This window comes from Callithrix jacchus, chromosome 11 (assembly GCF_049354715.1).
Source record: "Callithrix jacchus isolate 240 chromosome 11, calJac240_pri, whole genome shotgun sequence".
Classification (NCBI taxonomy): Eukaryota; Metazoa; Chordata; class Mammalia; order Primates; family Cebidae; genus Callithrix; species Callithrix jacchus.
The window spans coordinates 81,624,574-81,635,448 of record NC_133512.1 but is presented as its reverse complement, the minus strand read 5'-3'; the positions used below and the strand labels follow the sequence as shown (position 1 = coordinate 81,635,448).

General features: G+C 34.0%; 2 protein-coding genes and 1 pseudogene across 22 annotated transcripts in view; 2 read left to right on the top strand and 1 right to left on the bottom strand.

Moving 5' to 3' along the window:
• The window catches only part of IMMP2L (inner mitochondrial membrane peptidase subunit 2), a 935,160-nt gene that overhangs the window by 473,127 nt on the left and 451,158 nt on the right, over positions 1–10,875 (top strand). The gene's annotated exons all lie outside the window — the stretch shown is intronic.
• LRRN3 (leucine rich repeat neuronal 3) overlaps positions 1–10,875 on the bottom strand; it is a 32,427-nt gene that overhangs the window by 4,432 nt on the left and 17,120 nt on the right. The window lies entirely within an intron of this gene.
• On the top strand, positions 9,998–10,082 carry LOC118144020 (small nucleolar RNA U13; annotated as a pseudogene).

Sequence of the window (10,875 nt, the reverse complement as noted above, 5' to 3'; positions counted from 1 at the left end):
TATAACTCCTCCTTCAAGATGTACTTGGCTGCCCCTCCACAGTGGTCCCATGGCTCTAGCACTTGCCTCTGTCAAGCATTTCCTTGATTCTTTTATTCACCAAGCACTAACCTCCTTGAGAGCATGAGAACTTGCCTGGCTTCACATCCCCTTCTTCTGGGCATGATCATTATAATGTGGTATGTGTCCAAGAAATGTCTTGAGTGAACTGATAAATGAATTTCATTAATTAATAGAATCATGTATGCATTCTTTTACATATTAAGCAATTCAATCTGCTTAATTTCTATTTTCACTAAATCTATCTGCTTTAATGCCTGTAAGTATTTACTAACATCAGATTTGTGTTACATAAGCCAGAGATTAAAATTCAGGCCAATACAAAAGAATGTTAGACTTTAGGAGAAAAGTTAATCTATTATACCTGTGCTTTATTCTTTAATTTATCCAGTCAACATTTATTGAGCACTTCCTACATGCCAATTATTGGGTTAATAGCTAGAGGGAAAAAATATGACTTAGATATGGTTATTTCTTTAGTAAACTTTCATTCTGGAGGGGAAACAGAAATAAACAGATGGTTACAATTCCATATGCATGCTCATTGGGAGCATATACCTCTTTGAATAGATCTAAAGTAGAAATCTATTGCCCTTTTATGTCCAGAATGAAGGAAAAGCCTTGGTACAAAGTCTAATTCCATTTCTGTGTGTTTCTGTAAATCACTCAGCTGAGAATGGAGACCCCATTACTTCTGTCAATTAATTGGATAGGTTTACTTTCTCCAGCAGATCACAGAGGTACCTATATCCTTAAGTGAACTAGAGGTTTGGAAATGTTAAAGATGAAGCATTCTTTCTGGGGGAGTCTTAATAAAATGTCACTTATTGTTTTGAAATTATTCTGGTGTCTTAAAATTTACATTTGTGTTAAATTAGAAAGTGTTTTCTTATCTTATTTCATCATTTACATAGCCATGTGCTTTCTACAACATATTTTGAGTTAGATTTATTCTGAAAGCTTTTGAAAATGAGAGTGTTTATAGTGGTGAGCAAATTCAAATGTTGTTACTCCTGGTCTGTAGGAAGAAATAGTATGGGCAACACAATAGAGCATATAGACGTTTATCCTTTCTTTAACAGAATATTGTCTTTTTCTTATGTCTATGGAAATGATTGTGATATTTCAATAATATGCTATTCAGTATGGGTTATTTGCAGGATAGTAAGTCAGTAATAATAGCATCTTCTTAGTGCTTTACAGTTTTCTTATTATTAACTTAATGAACCTGTGAAATAGGTTGGTGAGGTACTTTAATCTCCATTTTTTATTGTAAGGTTATTGAGACCCGTCTGCCTGATATCACACAATATATAAATAATGGGGTGGGATTAGAACCCAGTTTAGACCATTAAAGTCAAAAAAATTGTGAGAATTCCCAACCTAGTTTAGGCGATTAAAATTAAACAATTTTAAGAATTCTCATAACTTATATATCCAATTCCTGTGGACACTTATAACTTGAGATTTCTTTTATCTGAAAATACAAGTTGTTTCTTGGTATAATTCTATGTGGAAGCTTTTATGGAAAAAGCTACTATTTCTCAGTAAAGAGATCTTCATTCTTTAGCGTCTTTATCTGTTTTTCATCATTTGTGAAATACTGATCCAACACCTGCTATTTGGCAGGCATTATCGTAGACACTGGAAAGTCAACAATACATAAGATAAAATATTTGCTCACCAAGTTTTCAGTTATCAAAAGAGTAAAAAGGTAAGGACAATGATGCACAGTAGATTTTATTTACAACAAAGTGTGTACAGTGCTCTGCGGATGACAAAGTTGGGAATGCTTAATTCTGTTCCTCCAAAAGGAGCAACATGAACGTTCTGTGGTCTTTTGTGATACTTACACAGAGTTATCTGGGGTATAGTGAAGACACACGGATCAGAAGATTTAAAATCCTCGATCTTTTAGCTGAGTTTTTACAATGCTAAACTTAAGAACGAAGTGTGCCTTCTTCTTTGTACCTCATTATGTGTATTATAAAGTCTACAGAGTTTGAGGAAGAGAAACATTTTGATACTTAAGTTGAAAAATTGGTGAAGAGAATTGCCATGGCTACATTAAAACCCAGTTTTTCCTTTTCTTCTATAGCAAATTGCTAGCTACGTTCATTTGTATAAAGAACTTAAGTTCTATTCTCCCATTATCTGACTTTATATTCCCTTGTTGTAAGACTGGGTCTTTCTTGAGTTCTAATTGAAGGTTCCATATCCCAAAGGTATTGTTGAATTATACTAAATGCATCCCTATAAAGGACTGTTCTATTTTCCTTAGGAAATACTGTTATATTTTCCTTACAAGGAAAGAAAATTTGTTTTGCATTAAGAAACCTGGGCCAGGTTTACTAGATGATTTTGTAACTGGGGACAGGATATTCATTTTCTTGTGCCTCAGATTATTGATCTCTGTAATTTAGAAATTCGGTTGCATGAGCTATAAGATTCTTTCAGACTCCAAACTTATGTGATACTATTCTGTGAACAGCAAAGGTTTTTTCCAAAGTTGTCTAATAATTGAATGTGTATAAACTCACTTATCTGATGTTAACCTTTGTGTTTTTTAATTGATTACAAGTTTATTTTCAATACTGTAGTCCCATGCCATTAACAAATTAGGGTCAGTGAATTTTAGTCATTATAGGAATTTCAAAGACTATCAAATTCGTTATTTGCCATTATTTCTATTTTAAGTTTTCATCTACATGGTAGTACACAAAGTGGGGAATTACTTTAGTCATTAAATTAAGGCAAACTAACCAGTAGGAAGTAAATTGCCTCGACTGGAGCAAAGCTGATCTAAATTGAGACTTGAATTCAGATTCCTTCATTTTAACCTCTAAAGCTTAGTCTTAACCACTAAGTTTACTTCCTCCCAAATGTTTATTTTTAAAATAGCACCACTCATCTTGGTATCTTTTCAGAAAGGTGTTTCCTCCAACTGTGTGGGTGCACTACCTTTTTTATTATTATTGTTGGGTGTTTCTCTCCCTTTGATAATAAAGTTTACTCAGACAAAATGTATAATGCAGTTGAGTGTTGTGGAAGGAATGAAATAAAAACTATTTTCTAGGCCTAGTTTTGCTATGTGAGAGTAATCACATTGTTCTCTGAATCTTAGTTTCTCACAAAATGTGCACTAAATTTTCACTGTTGTTTTCAAGTTGATTGTTAAAGTCCTGTGAAATTGTGGAGATTTTGTATGGAGTTGCCATTATAAAGAAATCTGTTTATTAGAGAAAAATTATTTTCACTATTGTATGGAATTTATGTAGTAAAATGTATGTCATGTATACCTATATATTTAATGGATATATCTTTTAGAGTGGCTTTAGAGTGGATTCTGATATTTTCAGATTTTCAAATCTGATATTTTGAGATTTTCAAACTGGCAGATATTTCATTATTATAGGAATAGCTATAGATTTTTTTAAAGGAGGGACAGTTTGATATTATTATATATCCTTGTCGTATTTCAGACCTTTTATTTTAAGCCAGCAAGTATCAATGCAGATCATGAACAAGTCATGTGCTGTTTTCATACTTCATGATGCGGGGCTCAGATGAGTCCTTAAATGACAGTGTAGGCCTTGCGATAAAGTTCTCTCAGAGAAACCAATAGTAACTTAAACAGCACAATTCTGTCTCCCGTCTCAAAATGTGCTTTGGGCAGATTTGAGAGACTCTTGGATCTTTTATCTTTTTTCTTTTTTGGTTTTAGAATTTGAGGCTTGTGCTATCTGGGGATAGTTTTCTTTAAAAAATAATTCTGGGCAGGCACAGTGGCTCATGCTTGTAATCCCAGCACTTTGGGAGGCTGAGGTGGGTGGATCACCTGAGGCCAGGAGTTTTAGACCAGCCTGGCCAACATAGTGAAACCCAGTCTCTAGTAAAAATACAAAAATTAGCTGGGCGCAGTGGTGCTTGTCTGTCTCTAGTTCCAGCTACTTGGGAGGTTCCGGCATTAGAATCACTTGAACCTGGGAGGTGGTGGCTGCAGTGAGCTGAGATTGCATCAGGTGCACTCCAGCCTGAGCAACAGAGTATAACTGTCTAAAAAATATATAAATATATAAAAATAATACAAATAAAATAATTGCAAATGTGTCACTCTAATACATCAGATTTGTGGAATATGGTTATAGAACAGTTATACTTTGGAAACGATAGTTTACAGTACATAAATCTCTTAATTTTCTTTTACAGAGAGAGAAATGAAATCTTAATCACAGGAGTATTTCATATTGGGGTAGTCATTTCTCTGTATACTCATAAATTACTGTATCATTGTCATTTTTTATTATGAAATGAATTCTGATTTAAAGTTATTTTTAATTATGGATTTTGCTCAACTGAGCACTTTATTAATAGAATTATTTGTGAAGTTGATTTTTATATATGATTAGTAGAACAAATGATATTTTTAAACCTTAACTTGTCTCTTGATGCTTATAGTTTTTCCTATAAGCATCACTCTATGTATTGGGGAATTCTAATTTACAATATGGCATAACAGTACATTAGTCAGTATTGTTTGAGAGCCAATGGCTTTTGATTGCCTGATTTGCTTTTTTAACTTCTCTTTTATCATTACCTTGTTATTTAGCATTTATATGGTCCCAAGCGTAGGTCTCTCTGGGGAAAAGCACTCATTTATTCATTAGCCTTAATATTCACTCATCTTAGATTGAAGTATAATCATCTTGTTTTCCAAGTTGAGAAATAGTGATGGAAGATTTGCTTCAGGTTATAATTAAACTAGAGATCTCTATTGATGCCTCTCTGTTAAATTACCAGCACTTTAACAGCAGGGTGCTGTGAAAGTATGCAGACCCAGGAGGTAGGAGACCTTATAACTTTTAGTGACTTCATTTCTAAAAATAAAAATTACCTTCAAGTTATATTATTATTTCATTTTTATAGTAACCTTAAATACTCTCAAAATAGTTTTGACATATTTCTTTTCTTTCTTTTTTTTTTTTTGAGACGGCTTCTCACCCTATCACCCAGGCTGGATGCAATGGCATGATCTCAGCCCACTGAAACCTCTGCTTCCCAGGTTCAAATGATTCTCCTGCTGCAGCCTCCTGAGTATTTGGGATTACAGGTGCCCATCCCCATGGCTGACTAATTTTTGTATTTTTACTAGAGGCGAGGTTTCACCATGTTGGTCAGGCTGGTCTCGAACTCCTGACCTCATGATCTGCCCGCCTTGGCATCCCAAAGTGCATAATTACAGGTGTGAGCCACTGTGCCTGGCTGATATATTTCTTTGTGCAAACTTAATACAATGTACTTGGATAGAAACTGAGAGGATTTACTCAGGGATTTTATGATATTTTTAGGTTTTTATGTTTAGTCACGTTTTATATGTCTGTCAAACTATGGCACAGAGATAGACACAGTGCTAATTTCACTAGCATCAGAAATAGTCTATAAAAAGATTCTTAGGAGCTGTACAAATTCATGAAAAATTTGAAGAATTTTTCAAATGTGTATGTTAGGAGTAATTTATATACGCCTGTAAGAGAAATCATTGTTTTCTGGCAAAATGTGTGTGTGTGTGTAGATTTGCGTGCATGTGTACACCGAGATACTTCAATTCTGTTCAGAAAATTTTGAATGTGATTGACTAAATTTATGCATTGTTTTCCCATTTTGTCTAATTTTTATTTCTATCAATAGATATTTTGAGGGATTTAATTAGGCCTTAATTTGTATTTTACACATTTCACATAAATTGAGAGGAAAAGTCTGCCCAAATATGCTTTCCTTATTCTCTTGACAGCTTTGGTCTCTTAAAGCTCATTCTTATCATTAGTTCCAGTTTATTTGAGAAGCTAGTGCTTCTAGTATGATTGGTAAATGATGCCATCCTTTTATCTTCAAAGGAATTTCCATCTGGCTTTGGAGATTCTCCTGCTTGAACAGGAGAAAGACTTATATTGTGCCTTGCAGTACAATGATTTGGGAAATGTGTGTCTCATATAGACCCACTTTCAGTTATCCTGCATCTGAGATGAAAACATTTGGGGTTATTATTCAGATAATTTAAACAATTTTTAAGTCATTTTTTATTGGAAGATAGCCAAATATCCTGTCTTTGAAGTCTTTATTCTTTAAGTCACGTGAAGACTGTCCATCTTCCTGGTATAGTTAAAAAAGAAATAAATGAAGTGGTTCCAGCTTGAGTTGATTCTATGAACAGGCACGAGTATGCTGCCTTATGCTTTCTAATCTTGCAAGCACTGCTCTCTAGGGCCTTTTACATGGGAGGACATGATAGGCATGTATACAGAAAAAAAAAGATCTATTCTATATTGATTGCCACAAGTAAATGCTTTTATCAGTCTCAGGAGGGATAGTTTTTGAAGCACAGATATGCTGTAAAAGGATGGCAGTAAAAAGGTTTTTGTCTCATTTGTATTCTTCGATTAACTCAGTTTGACAATATAGAAAGTCATGGGTTTGTAAAGAAGATAAGGGATCCTGTGGACAAGAGTCCAATGACGTAGTATAGATAGAGAATGAAGAATATTTTAGTTACAATATTATTACAGAAATGTGAAAATTATATTTTGGAGAGGAACATTGTTCTGAAGGAACTCAGAGTGGAAGGTTTCTGGGTAGTTCATTGTCTGTTCTGCGTATAATAAAATATTGGTTCTCCTTGCTATTAAACAACACAACCCAAATATCAAGGTTTATATTTTTACTAAGAATTGGGAAGATAAAACATATGTTGAAAGCAAAGGAAATAAAATGAGCTCCTTCAGTTTGAAAAAATATTTTCAAATCAAATAAACAAGAGACCAAATTATAGCACCACATTTTCAGGTGTGCCGTGGGTAAGCCCGATGCCTGCCAAGAGTTCAGAGATGGATGGTGCTTTTCTGTTACTATACCTAAGGGAGATGATAATAGGGATGTGGTCTGTATTGTTAGTTCCTTATAATAAGCATGGAATCGTCTATTTTCTTTTCAAAAGTGTGTCAGATTTCCCTCATGCTCTATGGTTTGTTTCCTGCGTATGTTCTTGACAATCTGCTTAAAACAACATTGCTATATTTGTGTCCAGGGGATACAAAAAAGTTTTAAAATTAGAAAAACAATAAACATTCCACGGTAAGCATGAAAAAGCTTCCTGAGTTTTGGCTTTGAGTTTCAACCAAGGCATGGAGGCCATATCTATGGCTGTGTGCATGTTTGTGCCTCTTTTTGTGATTGGAAATTCATCACTGTACAGGACATGAGCTCTTTCCCTAACACATGTGTAAGTGATTAATGTGAGATGACTTGGTGGCACTCTGAAATATGAAGTGACACACAGAGTTAAAGTTCTTGATACAAGCCGGGTCAGTGAAGCTTTGTTGTTTATTTCACGTGTGAAAATAAAAGGCACTATACGCAGGTTAAAGTTTTGCATTTCCAGGGCTAGGAGTGGTGGCTCATACCTGTAATCCCAGCGCTTTGGGAGGCTGAGGCAGTCAGATTAACTGAGGTCAGGAGTTTGAGACCAGCCAATATGATGAAACCCCATCTCTGCTAACAATACCCTGTCTCTACTAAAGTACAAAAATTAGCTGAGTGTGGTGGCATACTCCTGCAAACACAGCTACTCAGGAGGCTGAGACAGGAGAGTCACTTGAACCCAGGAACTGGAGGTTGCAGTGAGCTAAGATTGCACCACTAGTACTCCAGCCTGGACAACAGAGCGAGACTCCCATCTCAAAAAAAATAAAATAATAATAAATAAATAACGTTTGCATTTCCTTTTTCCTGTCACCTAACTTAAAGGCATGTTTTTTTTTCCTTCAGAGAGAAGGTCTCCTTTTGTCACGCAGCCTGGAATGCGGTCACTAACTTTATAGAAGCCTCAAAATAGCACTTTACTTTAATTATGTAGGACTACCTTATGTAGATGACATTGTAAAATTTGGTTGTCTAAAAGCCCTCTGAATTCATTTAAAATTACTATTGACACAGGGGGACATGAATTGATTCGCCTTATTTCTGCTTATAATGGACTTTATGGTGATTTCTACTTTAATGTATTTACAATATTTGGTCGCTGTACCATTTAAGGGCTAGTCTGTATCAGGTTGAGAACATTTGGGAAATATGAGTGCCAAAAGGGTGGCATGAAAAATGAAATACATTTTGCCTTATGTGTTGAGAGAGTTAAAGTTAAGGTGGGGGAGCAATAATACTAATGAGCCATTTTTTTTTTTTTTTTGGAATGGAAAGCAATATAATTTGTGGTGCCTAACAAATTTAATATGTGTTAATGGGTAATATAGGCCCTTGCTAACATTACCTTTTTTTTTTTTTTTTTTTACAACTGCTACCCATGAAGAGCATGGGCAATATGCCCATTTAAGCATCTTTTTGCTAGGTTGTACATGACTAGAACACCAAAGGGAGTTCTAAATCTTAATGGAGAAAAAGAGTTCTTTCAAAACAAGGTTGTAAATTTGCATTCATTTCACTCTTAGAAGCCTGGTGTTCATCTCATATATGGATTAGGTGAAAGCTAAGTGACAAATCACCTATTTGAGACAATTTCTTAGTAGATAAACTCCAGATAATTTAGGATTATGTTTCAGTCTATCAGTTTAGACTCAGAAAAGCAAATGGTTTGATATTATGTTCTAGCAGCTTCACAGGGTAGGATTTAATACGTTTTTATGGATAAAATGAATAGTGTTTGATTATTGGGTCTGAGTTATTAGAAGAAATTTTCCCTTTGCAGTCACATGATTCAAGATCTGGAATCCTTTAAATTTGATCTGGGACATTCACCTAACATTACTGTTCCAGTATGCCAAAAGAAAATTATTTTGTGAAGGAAAGTTATTTAATTTACCAGTAATGTCTGTTGCAGACATATTTCACATTGCTCAATCACGAATTACTCAACATTACTATATGGATAAACTTTCTTTGAACTTTATTTGTATTCTATATTTATATACTTTATACTTATATTTTTATATGTTTCATTCAAGACAGTCATGTAGTAAAGTTTACATTAAACCATTATGGACTTGGAGCTCAACTTCCAAACTGAAAAAGGAATAAAACCTTTTCATGATTTCTGTTAATTATAATTCATGACACTGGTTAGTAAGATATAATCTATACTTGTGATCATTCCTGGTATTGTTTATATTTTCTTGGAAGATAAGGAATTCTTTCAGTGAATAAAGGTTCTTCTAAATATATGAGAAGAATAATTAAACCTTGTCAGGATAATGAAAAATATTAACTTGAAAAATATTGCTTTTGAGGTTTTCTTTAATGACTGATTTCTATCAATTGTATGGAGAAACAAAGATTTGAAAAGGAATATCATTTTCCCTAATGATGTCTTTATGTCTAATGTTTATGAATAGATAGGATCTTTGATGCTTTACTCGTCTTTGCATATTTTGGTATAGTTCAGATTCTAAACTCTATTTAAGGGCCTTTTCCAATAGCTTCAGTTTTCCATCATGTAACAATAGCAACAAACAATAAAAACAGCAATAGTAGTCACAGTCATAGTGTGCTACAATGTAAAAATTTGGTTCATTTTTCATGTATGGCCTTATTTGATTCCCCTAATAATCCTGTCAGCATGTGCAGTTATACCCACTTCACAGGTGATAACTCAGAGAGATTTAATGAGGTGGTCAAAGTTGAAGGGGCATATCAGTGATGTCTCCTGAGCTCTATCCCAGATCCCTGACTGGATCCATTTCAGGCCTCTTCCTGCAAGTTCTGTGGCATAAAGCTTTGTGTTATAGATGCAGATGTACTTGATTGCCCCCTTACCAGTTGTTAATGAAACACCTTCATGTCTAGCCCTATGTCTTAATGTATAGGCGTACACAATGCTGACTTGCCCTCTTTGCATAATGAAATTAAATGATACTTTCTTTTAAAAATTAAGATGCTTTTGTAGTTCATAAACATGATGATTGGGTTTTCATGCTCTTGTGTGAGATGTGCCTCCCTGAAACCTTGGAAACCTGACTTGGAAAAAAAAAAATTAATTATGGAAGAAAAGTTAATGGTTTATCATATAGCTGGCAATGAACATGTTAAATTGTACCGAAAATTATTTACACATTTTAGATGTTTGTTCTTTAACTAGGCCTTTAATTCTTCTACTTGGTAATACCGTATTTATGGACCACCTTATTAAAATACCCACTAAAGTCACTCTCACCATCTTGTCTTCTTTATAAAGTGTTTAAGACTGCTAGAAATCATTTGCTTTCTGTTTATTGCTTATTTCCATCACCTCCACTAGAATGTTAGCTTTATTAAAGTTGTTTCCTGCTTTGTTCAGAGATATATATCTCCGGTGCTTAACTAGAATATTGCCTGGCATTATAGTTCAATAAATATCTATCGAATGAATGAATGAATATCAGTTGCTTTTAATTGTAAATTTCTATCTTTTAGAAATTAAAAAAAAATTCGATGTCAAGGCACTCATTTGTGACCTTTGCTTTGCTGGTGAATGCTGAATTGACTTATATTTGTATGCATGAACTATTGAGTGATGATATAAACTTGCCAAACGGAGAAATAATTTTTTTTTTAAATTCAGGCAATTATAAAACTGTAACAAAACCCACTTGAAAATATTAGTATGTTTAGAAAAGCATAGTTAAATATGTGATTGTTTAAAAAGAATCACAAAAGTCCTAATCCAATGTCTACTCTCATAATATCTTGAATAAATCTGTTGTGAGGAAACTAATGGAGATATATGTATGTTTTGTTTGTATATGTTTTTTTACTTGAGATATGGTTTTAATT